A 12,897-nucleotide genomic window follows, 5' to 3' on the forward strand; every position below is an offset into this window, starting at 1 on the left:
AGGAATGGAAAAGCAGTGCACGAAAACGAGCGAGAGAAGATAATTTAAATTCTCTTTCTTTCTTTCCACACATCGTATTTCTTATATTGCTTTCTGAAAATTATTTGTTATACACCATAAAATGTAAATTTCAGTTTAACTCTTATTAGAACACAATTAATTGGTCCTGTAAAGAACCGTTTATTGTTTTATTGCGGGAGCATAATTCAGACGCACTCCCCGCGGACACGGTGAGCTAGAAAGCACTATTTTGCATTCTCGAACAAACCGACCAAGTAGGCATCGTTGGCTTCTCGGGGCATCATTACGACTGAGCTTTGTAAGCGTAGCTCGACTTTGCAGTCCTGCACAATCTCACGACCCAGACGCTGGAACGATAGCCTACTCTGTTGCCCTTTAGTTGGGGCGAAATTCTTGCAGGGCGACAGTTCCGATGAGTCACCAGTAGCTGGGGCACTTTTTCCGTCCGTCGCTATTGCCAACTGCTTTCCTTCGGTGGACTGGCTGCTTGCGAAGACTCCAAATCAAGAAGACTGATATCTCTTTCCTTCCCCCATACAAACGAGAAGCGACAAAGGTTACAGCGCCTCTATTGGAAGAAGGGAGGAAGCTTTATGTAAAAATGTATATGTGTGTGCATCACTATGGAAAGTACCACCTTTACCCGCAAGTGGCGTTGCTGTTACTGTCTCCGGATTCTGGACAGAGTTGCCAGTCTTCTTGATATGGAGTCTTCGCTGCTTGCTAGTGCTTGAACGAATACGAATGAGGAGAAAAACCGAACGACCAATATTCATATACGAGAAAGCACTACTATCGCTCTCTCGCTCGTTTTCGTGCCATTCCTGCGCCTTTCCTTTCCGTTCGGCTACCAATACTAGCATAACCAAAACGAATATTCTGTCTTTCCATCGCCTTCAATCTAGTGGCCAATGCTAGCAAACTTGCATGTTCAGTTTTTCAATAACAACATTCAAACAATATTTTCAAAGAATGTTGCAGATTTGAAAAGAAGGAAGGAAAAGATTTTCACAAATTTAAATTCTTTCGTGTTATTTGTTAGCGCTGATAAAGGCTATTTAGTTTGCTACTAGCAAGGAGCTGCACAAACAAATCGATTTATGCAGTTAATCAACGGAGGCTGCCAAAAAGTTCGAATAAAAGCATGCGACTAGTGTACTTTGCACGTTCTATATTTTATCAATACTAGAGAGGATCAATAAAATAATTCAAATTGTAATAGCGACATGCAATTGTGGCAACACTGGTCATGAGATGGTGGGTAGAACACGCACATTCGTTTTAGTTATGATGGTAGTAGCAGCAGAAAGGAATGGAAAAGCAGTGCACGAAAACGAGCGAGAGGATAATTTAAATTCTCTTTCTTTCTTTCCACACATCGTATTTCTTATATTGCTTTCTGAAAATTATTTGTTATACACCATAAAATGTAAATTTCAGTTTAACTCTTATTAGAACACAATTAATTGGTCCTGTAAAGAACCGTTTATTGTTTTATTGCGGGAGCATAATTCAGACGCACTCCCCGCGGACACGGTGAGCTAGAAAGCACTATTTTGCATTCTCGAACAAACCGACCAAGTAGGCATCGTTGGCTTCTCGGGGCATCATTAAGACTGAGCTTTGTAAGCGTAGCTCGACTTTGCAGTCCTGCACAATCTCACGACCCAGACGCTGGAACGATAGCCTACTCTGTTGCCCTTTAGTTGGGGCGAAATTCTTGCAGGGCGACAGTTCCGATGAGTCATCAGTAGCTGGGGCACTTTTTCCGTCCGTCGCTATTGCCAACTGCTTTCCTTCGGTGGACTGGCTGCTTGCTAGTGCTTGAACGAATACGAATGATGAGAAAAACCGAACGACCAATATTCATATACGAGAAAGCACTACTATCGCTCTCTCGCTCGTTTTCGTGCCATTCCTGCGCCTTTCCTTTCCGTTCGGCTACCAATACTAGCATAACCAAAACGAATATTCTGTCTTTCCATCGCCTTCAATCTAGTGGCCAATGCTAGCAAACTTGCATGTTCAGTTTTTCAATAACAACATTCAAACAATATTTTCAAAGAATGTTGCAGATTTGAAAAGAAGGAAGGAAAATATTTTCACAAATTTAAATTCTTTCGTGTTATTTGTTAGCGCTGATAAAGGCTATTTAGTTTGCTACTAGCAAGGAGCTGCACAAACAAATCGATTTATGCAGTTAATCAACGGAGGCTGCCAAAAAGTTCGAATAAAAGCATGCGACTAGTGTACTTTGCACGTTCTATATTTTATCAATACTAGAGAGGATCAATAAAATAATTCAAATTGTAATAGCGACATGCAATTGTGGCAACACTGGTCATGAGATGGTGGGGGAACACGCACATTCGTTTTAGTTATGATGGTAGTAGCAGCAGAAAGGAATGGAAAAGCAGTGCACGAAAACGAGCGAGAGGATAATTTAAATTCTCTTTCTTTCTTTCCACACATCGTATTTCTTATATTGCTTTCTGAAAATTATTTGTTATACACCATAAAATGTAAATTTCAGTTTAACTCTTATTAGAACACAATTAATTGGTCCTGTAAAGAACCGTTTATTGTTTTATTGCGGGAGCATAATTCAGACGCACTCCCCGCGGACACGGTGAGCTAGAAAGCACTATTTTGCATTCTCGAACAAACCGACCAAGTAGGCATCGTTGGCTTCTCGGGGCATCATTACGACTGAGCTTTGTAAGCGTAGCTCGACTTTGCAGTCCTGCACAATCTCACGACCCAGACGCTGGAACGATAGCCTACTCTGTTGCCCTTTAGTTGGGGCGAAATTCTTGCAGGGCGACAGTTCCTGATCGGGTTGCGATGAGTCACCAGTAGCTGGGGCACTTTTTCCGCCGTCGTCATCGCCGACTGCTTTTCTTCGGTGGACTGGCTGCTTGCTAGTGCTTGAACGAATACGAATGATGAGAAAAACCGACCGACAGATATTTATATAATCGCGCTAATATGCACTACTATCGCTTTCTCGCTCGTTCTCGTGCCGTGCATGAGCCTTTCCTTTCCGTCCGGCTTCTAATGGCCTAACCAAAGGAATATGCCGTCTTTCCCCCACCAAGTGCTCTCGTCAAGCAACCCAATGCGAATAACTATACGAACAAACATGTAATGGACCTATATATAAACTTTTCATTATTTTATTGTTCGGTTGGTCTACCATAACGACGGCTCTGTGCGGGATGGGCTGAAAATTTTCACTTTTCCGAGTCGTTTTCGAAAGATTTTTCAAAACACATTTTTTTTGTTATTAGCACATGTTATACATACTTCAAATTTTAATACAGCATAGAGGAACATATTTGCAACAAATTGGTCTAAAAATCAAATCATTCTGTTAAGTATGATAAAAGTTATTAACGTTCAAAATCTGACGCGGCGCCGCAGCCGATATTTTGAAACGGGACCCCTATATTGAAACCTTAAATGTATTCTACATTAAAAACTATGTCCCGAAAAAACACAAGTCCCGAAAAAATCGCGAAAACGGCTAAGTGTCAGCCGTCGATGAAAAAAATACAAGTCCCAAAAGCGGGCTGCGCTATTACGATGTTCGCCCGCCGTTTACTAGCCATGGCGGACGAAATCAAAATTTCATTAGCCATCATGCCTCAGCAGAAAGTGGGAGGTCGGTGCAACAATCTATAAATTCGTCGATTTCAAAGTCGGGCGATTCAGCCGACCAAAACCGATTTGATCGTGGGTAAAATCGGAAGAATTTTTTATAGGGATGACACAAACATTACATCATTATCTGGTGGAAAATAATAAACAGACGGCAAAATCAAATGAGATTGTTTTCAACCAGGAAGCTGCAGAAGTGTTCGTGAGACCAGGCGACAAGAACTCAATGGGATACTGTTTTCGTTACCACAGGCTCATTTCGCAGTATTGGCATCATAATCAGTGCAATTCGCCAACTAAAATAATTTGAATTCGTCAATTATGTATCGTGAAAATTCAATACATTAAATAACGTTGAATATTTGAATAAAGACTCGACATATCAATAATTTCTTTACTTTTTATATGTTAGTTTCATTTCGACCTGTTAATAGCATTCATATCAAGCAAAATCACTTCGAATTCCATTTGAAGAAGAACATTGACTATTCTCGTTTATAGTTGTAATGTCACTGACTTATGCATGAAAAGTGAACAAAATATGTCGAATCATTATCCAGTGATTCTGCGTTTTTATGTATATCTATGAAATAAAAAGTGTATTGTCCTTGCAATATGTTACTATAGAACTCGTGGGGTAGTGTTTTTTTTTATTTATCTAAAATTAATTGGCTTAACTTCTAAAACATAGCCCTGCCAAGTGGAAACATATGCATAAACCTAATCTTGTTTACAGATCGATATCACATTCGATTATAAAATCGGCAACTGCCACAAATAATTCTCTATCGTTCGCTTTTAGTACTGGTTGTATATCTGGCACTATGTGCTTTCTAAGGAGAATCCGCCATAAATTCTCTCGTTGTCCATCGAACCTTGTGCAGCTGAAAATTATATGATTCGAATCTGCTGTTGCTGACCCACAGGAACACATGTCATCATCGATTATCCCATTGCGACACAAATGTGCAGGGAGTCGTGAATGGTTACTTATTAGTTTGCATAGGATTACTACTTGCCTTCTCGAGAGTTGCAAATCCTGGAACCACGGTTTAAACGAAATCATCGGCAGTATGCTATAACAGAAACGACCTTTTTCCCCGGTCGTCCACGCTGCCTGCCATCGTTCTTTAGCACGAAGCCTGTGGGGGAATGTTACGTCGAGACTAGTGATGACATAGTCTTCTAAAGTTGATCCATTGCAAGAAGCCAATTTTGCTTCTTGATCAGCTAACTCGTTTAATGTTATTCCCCTATGGGACGGAACCCACATGAAGATTAATTCTGAACCTCTGTTTTCAGCTGAAATAACTTCGCGTTTTATGTCGAACCATGCTACTGGAATCGTTGAACTTATCTTACAATTACAAAGACTTGTTACACTGCTTAAACTGTCCGTCATTACCACGTACTTCCCCGTGGGCATCGATGCGATTTGTTGAGCAGCTTTCCGAATAGCCAACAATTCAGCCATGTACACCGACACTGTTGAAGGAAGCTTTGTTTTAATAGATGGAATACCGGAGTCATTCACTACGGCATAGCCAACATTGTTGTTATCTTTAGATCCATCAGTAGCAAATATTTTGACGTTTCCATAGTGTTCTCTAACTCTTTTGTTGACAATTTCAGATGCAGATACATGATGCTCTTGAGAAAGTTGATTCTTGATGGATAGATCAACTTTCAGTCTCTTCATTCGTATTTCCGAAGGGAACATGAAGCATGGCAAATTTGGCACGGTTTGCTGTACCGGATGATACTCGTGAAACTGTAGAACCGCCTGGCTTATAGCTGTGGCATTACAGCTGTCGCGGATCGTTTGCGCTGCAAAGCGCTCATACCACGACTCTAACGAAAGGCGTCTATTAACGAACCGTATTACCACTGATTCTCGTCGCAAGCTTAGTGGGGTCAGGCCCGCTAGTATATCTAAGGAATCAGTATGAGTTGTTCTAGTGGCTCCTAGGCATACTCGGATACACGCCCATTGAACCCTATCCAATACTAATGCATCTCGCTTTGTAATGTTGACCAGGAAGATGGCACCGTACTCTAATATTGATCGCACACATGATTTGTAGATATTTAGTAATGCTGAGGGATGCGCACCCCAATACTGACTGGCCACACTGCGCAGAAAGTTCACATATGGCATCGTACGCCGCTTCAGTTCGGAAATATGAAGACCCCAGGACAGTTTTTCAGTTATATGCATTCCCAACAGTTTCATCGAGCCCACACAAGTAACAATTGATTCATTGATACGAATTGACGGTTGCTCTTCCATTTGTTTTCTTGAAATAACCATAACACGACTCTTAGTTGGAGAGACCTCGAACCCCAGATCAGACACGCTTTGAATCATACTGTCGATAGCCCTTTGTAATACGTTGCAGCTATCCCTTAACACAGATCCACGAACCGCTACAGAAATATCATCAGCGTAACCAACTTTAATAACCGCATTTGGAATGTTTTTCATTAACCCTGCTATATAGATGTTGAAGCAGATAGGACTGAGCGGAGATCCTTGGGGAAGACCTTTCCACGTAGTCCTCTGTATATTTTGAGAAGCCAAGTGAATGGAAACGATACGTTCTTCGAATAGCCTGTAGATGGCACTGATGATACAGTTGCAAACATGTGTCGTTCGCAATTCTCGAACCAACAGGTTAACATCGACGTTGTCATAGGCACTCTTCAGGTCAATACTGCAAATGATCATGTGTTCTCGTTGCCGTAATGCTGCTGATGCTTGATCGATGAGGAGATGAAGTGCATCCATCGTCTCTTTACCCTTGCGAAATCCACACATTTCGGAGGGCAGAAAATTTCTGCTCTCTATATGCTGCTCTAATTTGTCTTTAACCATTAGCTCGTAAATTTTACGGAAACAAGATGCCAAAGCGATTGGGCGGATCGATGAAGCACTAGTTAGGTCTTGACCTGGTTTCGGAATTGCCACTATCTGGAAGTTCTTCCAGCTCTGAGGTATGTCAGCACCGGCATGTACGTTGTTGTATATTCCCAGCAATACTTTCAAAGCACTAAACGGTAGATGATTGAAGACAGAGTAGGGAACTCCGTCTATTCCCGGTGAAGAATCCTTACCAGATTTCAGCACGGTCTTTAAGTCATGCATTGTGAAGAAGTTGGCTCTTACTTGGTCGCTGCAGCTACAACTGGAGAATTGTATCGGATAATTTTTTGCAGTACTAGGAGCCAGTCGGTCTAGCAGTTCCTCAATCAGCGACTCTGATGTAGCTTGCCGATTACTAGAAGCCACACGCCCTTTGAATCTCCGTGCCATTTTCCACAGTTTATCGACGGAAGTGTTGCTATCTAAGGGGTTACAGAACCAGTGCCAATATTCCGTTTTTTTCTGCTTCACCATAGATCGGAAAGCACGTTCGGCTTCAGTATGCTCATAATGTGCTTCAGCAGTCAGGAAGCGTTTCCACAGCTTATATGTAGCTCGTGTGAGTGCTTTGGCTGCTGTAAGTTCCTCGTCCCAGTATGGTTGCGATATTTTAGAAATGCTCGAAACTCGTTTCGGTATAACCGCCGAAAATTCAATAGCCTCCCAGACACACTCAAAGAAGCGCTCAAATGTTGGTTCGTCTGAAAAGTTGTCTATTCGTTCGTCAAGTTTATCGGTGAATTTGTTCCAGTCCATTTTTTTAAAATTTATTGGTCCATAATGCTTTGTGATTGATGTTGCAGCAGATCCAAATATAATTGGGAAGTGATCACTTCCACATGGTGATTCTTGAACTTCCCAGGTAAAGTCTAAACTCAACTCCGATGAAACAAACGTGATGTCAATTGAGCTCCATGACCGGTTCGCATCGAAACGAGTCGGTTCACTGTTATTCAGGATTACCAGGTTACATGCATCCAGGGCCTGAGACAGAAGGTGTCCCCGACGATTTTCCGATTGGTCGCCCCATAAGGGGTGTTTTGCGTTGAAATCTCCTCCTATTATGCACGGTGAAGGTACTGATAACATGAAGCTCTCAAACTCGGCTTGAGAAACTGATGCTTGCGGATGTACATATACTGAAACTACCGTAATTTTTCCAGCGCTACAGCTGAACTGACAAGCTGTTTGTTGAATTCCTGCTATTGAGGTTATATTATAAGCAGTTGGCTTGAATTCTCTACGTACTGCGAGTGCGACACCCATTGAGTTTCTGGTATGATCTTTGCGGAAAATCACATGATGGGGGAGATTGAAATTTGTATACCGATCAAAATGTGTTTCGCTGAGAAAGGACACATTAATATTTAGGTCGTTTATCATATTTATAAGAGATGCACGTTTGCTTAATAAACCTCTACAGTTCCACTGTAAACATTGCAGTGGAATTACATACTGTGGGTAGGTCGATGTGACAGATTATCATAACCTTAGTGTTGACAAATACTCTTGCACTTTGTTATTTACAACTGCCGTGATTTTCGAGAGAACCCACTCATTAATTTTCTTCTTCTTCAAGCGACACTTCTAGCACATCAGCGATGACTTTCATTACTTCGTCTGACCCAATGCTCGACTTGATAGAATTGCATACCCCATCCGAAATATGTACCTCGAGACGGGGCAGCTCATCATGCAAGTCAACATTTGGACCATATCTGCGTTTGGGTGGAGGGGCATCCGGATAATGCATTTGCGGCGGGGAAGCGGCCCTTCCTTCCTTGACGTTGGGTGGGATTGCAGCTAAAGTTGTTGGTGTGGTGTTTCCAGCAATGAACCAATCGGTGTGACCTTGAGAATAGGTTTGACGGCGTTCAGCATCTTTCTTTTTTGTTGAGAAATTCTAGGGCATAGTTTATGATCGTTTGCACGGTGTGAACCATTGCAATTCACACAGCGGGGTATAGATGGGTTACATTCATGTACAGAGCCAACTTCATCGATACAGTTGTTACAACGGGTTGAGCTTTTACAGCTCTTTTTGTCGTGTCCTAAACGCCAGCACTTGGCACATTGACGAATCGGGTACACATATTGTTTAATTGGGTACAGTACTTGATTAATTTCAAGGTGTGACGGAAGATTTAATCCTTGAAACGTAATTATTACCGTATACAAAGGTATGTCCTTGCCATCATCCGATTTCTTGACAATACGTCGAGCGTCAATTATCGGCGGATTACAATCCTGCGCCATTTTGGATTTATTGAAAGCCTTCGCGGTTTTCAATTCCGCACTGTCCACCTCAGGTTCGATGTATGCTACTCCAAGGCATTCAACCAAACGTTGAGGAATTGTAAACTGCACATTATCGTTGATTTCGGCCACCAATTTATTGGCAGCATCGCCAGTCCTCATTAGAATTTTCATTTTGGTTTTTGATATGGGAATAGCTCGTACATAGTCCAATTCAAATGACTTAATGATTGATTTAGCAATCTTAGAGCAGTGTAGATTGCCGTGTTTTGCCTCTGCAATAACCAGGTAAGGCCCCGCATGTGAGGCACTATATTTCCTCACACGACGCACCGGCTGGTCGTCTGGCATTGTTCAGCTCCACAATATGCAGAAGAAAAGAGATGGGATAATAGCTTGTTATTGAAACGTTTAGCACAGCACACGATAACGATGTGATACGTACCGAAGCACAATGCGAACTGGTGGGGAAGTGTTTTACCGCTTTACCAAGCCATTGGACTTGTGTAAGGAAGATATTGGTAGAGGTGAAAAGAAAACAACTGAATTACATTTTTTATTTTAGCAATGAATTTGACTCTAGTTTCGTACAATTATGATAGCATACTGGAAACACTCATATTTCTTTTTTCTGGATTTTTTGGACTCACCAGATTTCAGGCGAAAAGATATGAATCTGTTAATAACAGCTTGTTGGAACTGATTGCAATGAAAAACATTATTTGGTAGTACTTTCATCTCCATTTCAATTTTTTGTTGCAAATTTGATTCTGATGAAAAGGTTTTTTTACTATTTCTAAAAATTATTTCCATTATTTTGAAAAAAATGAAAACCTCGTCCGATGGGAAAATCGTCTTTCGATTATTAATTGATCTCAAAAGTGCAAAGCGAGAATATACGTTGGCATTTGACTTCTTTCCTGTACATTGTTTCACACACATTCGGCAGGAAGATCGACGATTTCCGATTTTTCTTAAAATATATCCGGAAATATAATAGAGAGTATTTTCTTCTGCTCGATCAAAAATATCGCTGGACTTCGATACACAATCATCGTAGTCAAGTTCTACCAAATCATCCTCAATTTCTTCAACAATGTTCCGATGTGCAACGATACACGAAGATACATTGGATAAAGAACTTGCCTCCTCTTCTGGATGAAGAGCATGTGTCTCTAGCTCTTGTGCCAAAGAAACTTTAGATTTATTGCATCTATTCTTCCGTTGGGCAAGTAAATCGGATATTCCAATCAGATGGGTCTGGTCATCATGGTCATGAGTTCGGAACTGGTTGCATGTATTGCGACAAAGTTATGATCCGTAAATTATTGGAGAACTGAAGCGGTGTTGAACGTCTTTGTCGATATCGGATCAATGAGAAAAGACTCTCTAGGCAGTCCTGTGCAAACCTAGCTGTGAATATTTTCGCATGTCCTTCGTTGAGCAGACGTTGTGTTAAGGGAATAATCGCATTGTAACTCATCGCTATTACAGACTTCCAAGGCTTCCAGTGCCCTACAAATTCGTAAACCCATCAATATAGCTATTCAAAAACATCGATCAACCTACCTGTACTCCCAACTTTTAGGTCATATACTAATTTCACCGTGTGATGTAAATGGTTAATCACTTCGTGTATTCGTTCGATTTCACTGTTACAAAGTGTGTATTCCTCTTGTCGAATATTTATCATTTGAAACCAATTAGTAATGTCCTCTAGAAAAGCTGCGGTTGTGTGCATTTGAAACCGTCCGGTCTTTTCAGCGACTATGTGCAGTGCCGCGGCCACTACTGCATTACAATACTTCGTTGCGTTCGCAACTTTCATCTTATCAACTAATGATATTTTGTTCTCAAAGTCAACGTTGGAAACACTCAGTTTATGGCACATCTTTAATTCATTCCCGATCTCGAACTCCACAACAGTTCTTAAATGATCCCTATGCACAATATTAGATGAAAGATTTTTCTGCTTCACATACCAATCCGGGATGATCAAGTGTTCGTTATTTAACCATCCGTGAATTACGTTTTTGAACAAATGAACCGGATCCGGTATAAACTCCAGCCGATGTTGAGGGTGAACAGGATGCGAGATTGACAAATCATTCAACACGTTAGTTTTTGTGAAGTCGATTCCAAAATTGTTCCACATTCTTTGATTTTCTGAACCGAAATCCGATGTAATAAAATGGACTCTCAAACCAATTTGCTCTGCTTTATGAATCAGTGCAGCAACGGCTTGCTTCAATGATTCCTTCTGAATAGAGCTGCCAGTGTATGCATATCCAACAACTTGTTTCCATCGAGAAGCGAGTCCAAACAAGTCCTTTGCACGCTAGAACTACTGAAGGAGGGAGAGTGATCGTTCCTACAAATCGCTTCGAATTGTTGCAGTATTCTTTCGCTTCGTCCAGACTCATTTCATCTAGTACTATACCGCAATCTTTCTCAATATCCTCCATAGTATCTATTTTTGATATCATTAACGTAAACATATTTTCCAGAACTCCTAGATTTAGAATTCCTCGGGTTAAGCGAGAACCGAAATAAGTTTATATTTTGCCTATCTGGATAAAACTGCACGTCTCATAGTACCGCAATAGTGTTCTGTTGGATGGAAACGGGAATCCTCTAGTAATGAGTCTGTCATAACCTCCTTTGCAAACGAAGCGTATTTGAAGACATTCTAACAATGTCTTTTCTGACCACTTTTTGAACTTCGATACTTCTCCGGTTAACAGTTTCATCTGATCCTCGTTGAAGATTTTCTGCGCAGGATGATTAATTTCCTTCAACCAGTTATATTTGTTTTTCCAACGAATGGCGCTCCTAATAAACATATAATAAGTTAATAGTACGTTACTCAGCATGCTCATGACTTTTATTACCTTCTGAACCTAGAAACCTGTTCTTGAAGATAAGTAATTTTACGAAGAAGTTTCGAGTTATGGGATTCATTAACGAAATTCGACACTTCAACTGTTTCGAGGGGATTATCAATATTTACAGACTCGTCTGTGAACGGCGCTCTCAATATAGGTGCTATTGGTGTTCCATCGGGGTTCATTCTGCCGTTTGGAAAATGGGCCTGAAGCAATCAAAATAGTAGTACTTACACGACCATCATCTTAAAACAAACGTACACTGCTAATCCTAAAACTGGGCTTCACTTCAAAGTTATCGATGTTGTTATTAATACCACAAAATTGTATCCACGTTTGGCGTTCCACTGGATCTACTGGAAAACGATGAAAATGATAGCCGCGATGCTCGCGACTGCTCCGACCGCATGCTTTGCACTTCATATTGTGGAGTCAAACAAAAAATCAGTGTACAACAATCCTATTTATTCGGTTTAAAATCCCTTTATTACAGTGTTTACTACTGTTGGATTACACGTCACTTCACTATCCTTTGCGAGATCAAAATTGAAAACAAACTGTTTTCATCAATCTGAATCGATTGCTTATATAGCGCACGAAAATGTAGCACGACAAAAATTGGAACATTCTTGAATATTCGACAAAACTAGCGCACTGCAACTCGCGCGGTCATCTTTCAGTGCGTGTGATGATGATGATGGTAACGAGGTCTGGTGCTCATCGGTAGCAGCGTTGCGCTTGTTTTCGTTCTCTCGCTGTCTCGTATTCACTCGGTAACTGAATATCACAACGCTCTAGCCGCCCTTACACGTTCAACATTTTTGTCAATACTAGAACGGAATGACAAAAGTATTGATCGTGTAATGGAAAAAGGAAGAATTAACGATGTACATTAAAATAAGATTGACGTATTGATGGGAATTCCATCAGTATATTGAGTGTGTAAATCGGGTTTCTGGCTCGCATGAATTGGAAATTGTAACGATTCGTTACATGACAAGTGGCGGAATGGTGAATCAAGTGGATTTACCAACATTCGTTTTGTTCTTGCGGACGCAACAATATTCGTATTCTAGTTTATGTAATCCAGCTAGTGAAACAGTCAAAATACTACAAGAATATGACAATAGAGGTGTTTTCATATTTTCGGTT

Source organism: Topomyia yanbarensis, chromosome 2, assembly GCF_030247195.1.
Source record: "Topomyia yanbarensis strain Yona2022 chromosome 2, ASM3024719v1, whole genome shotgun sequence".
Lineage (NCBI taxonomy): Eukaryota > Metazoa > Arthropoda > Insecta > Diptera > Culicidae > Topomyia > Topomyia yanbarensis.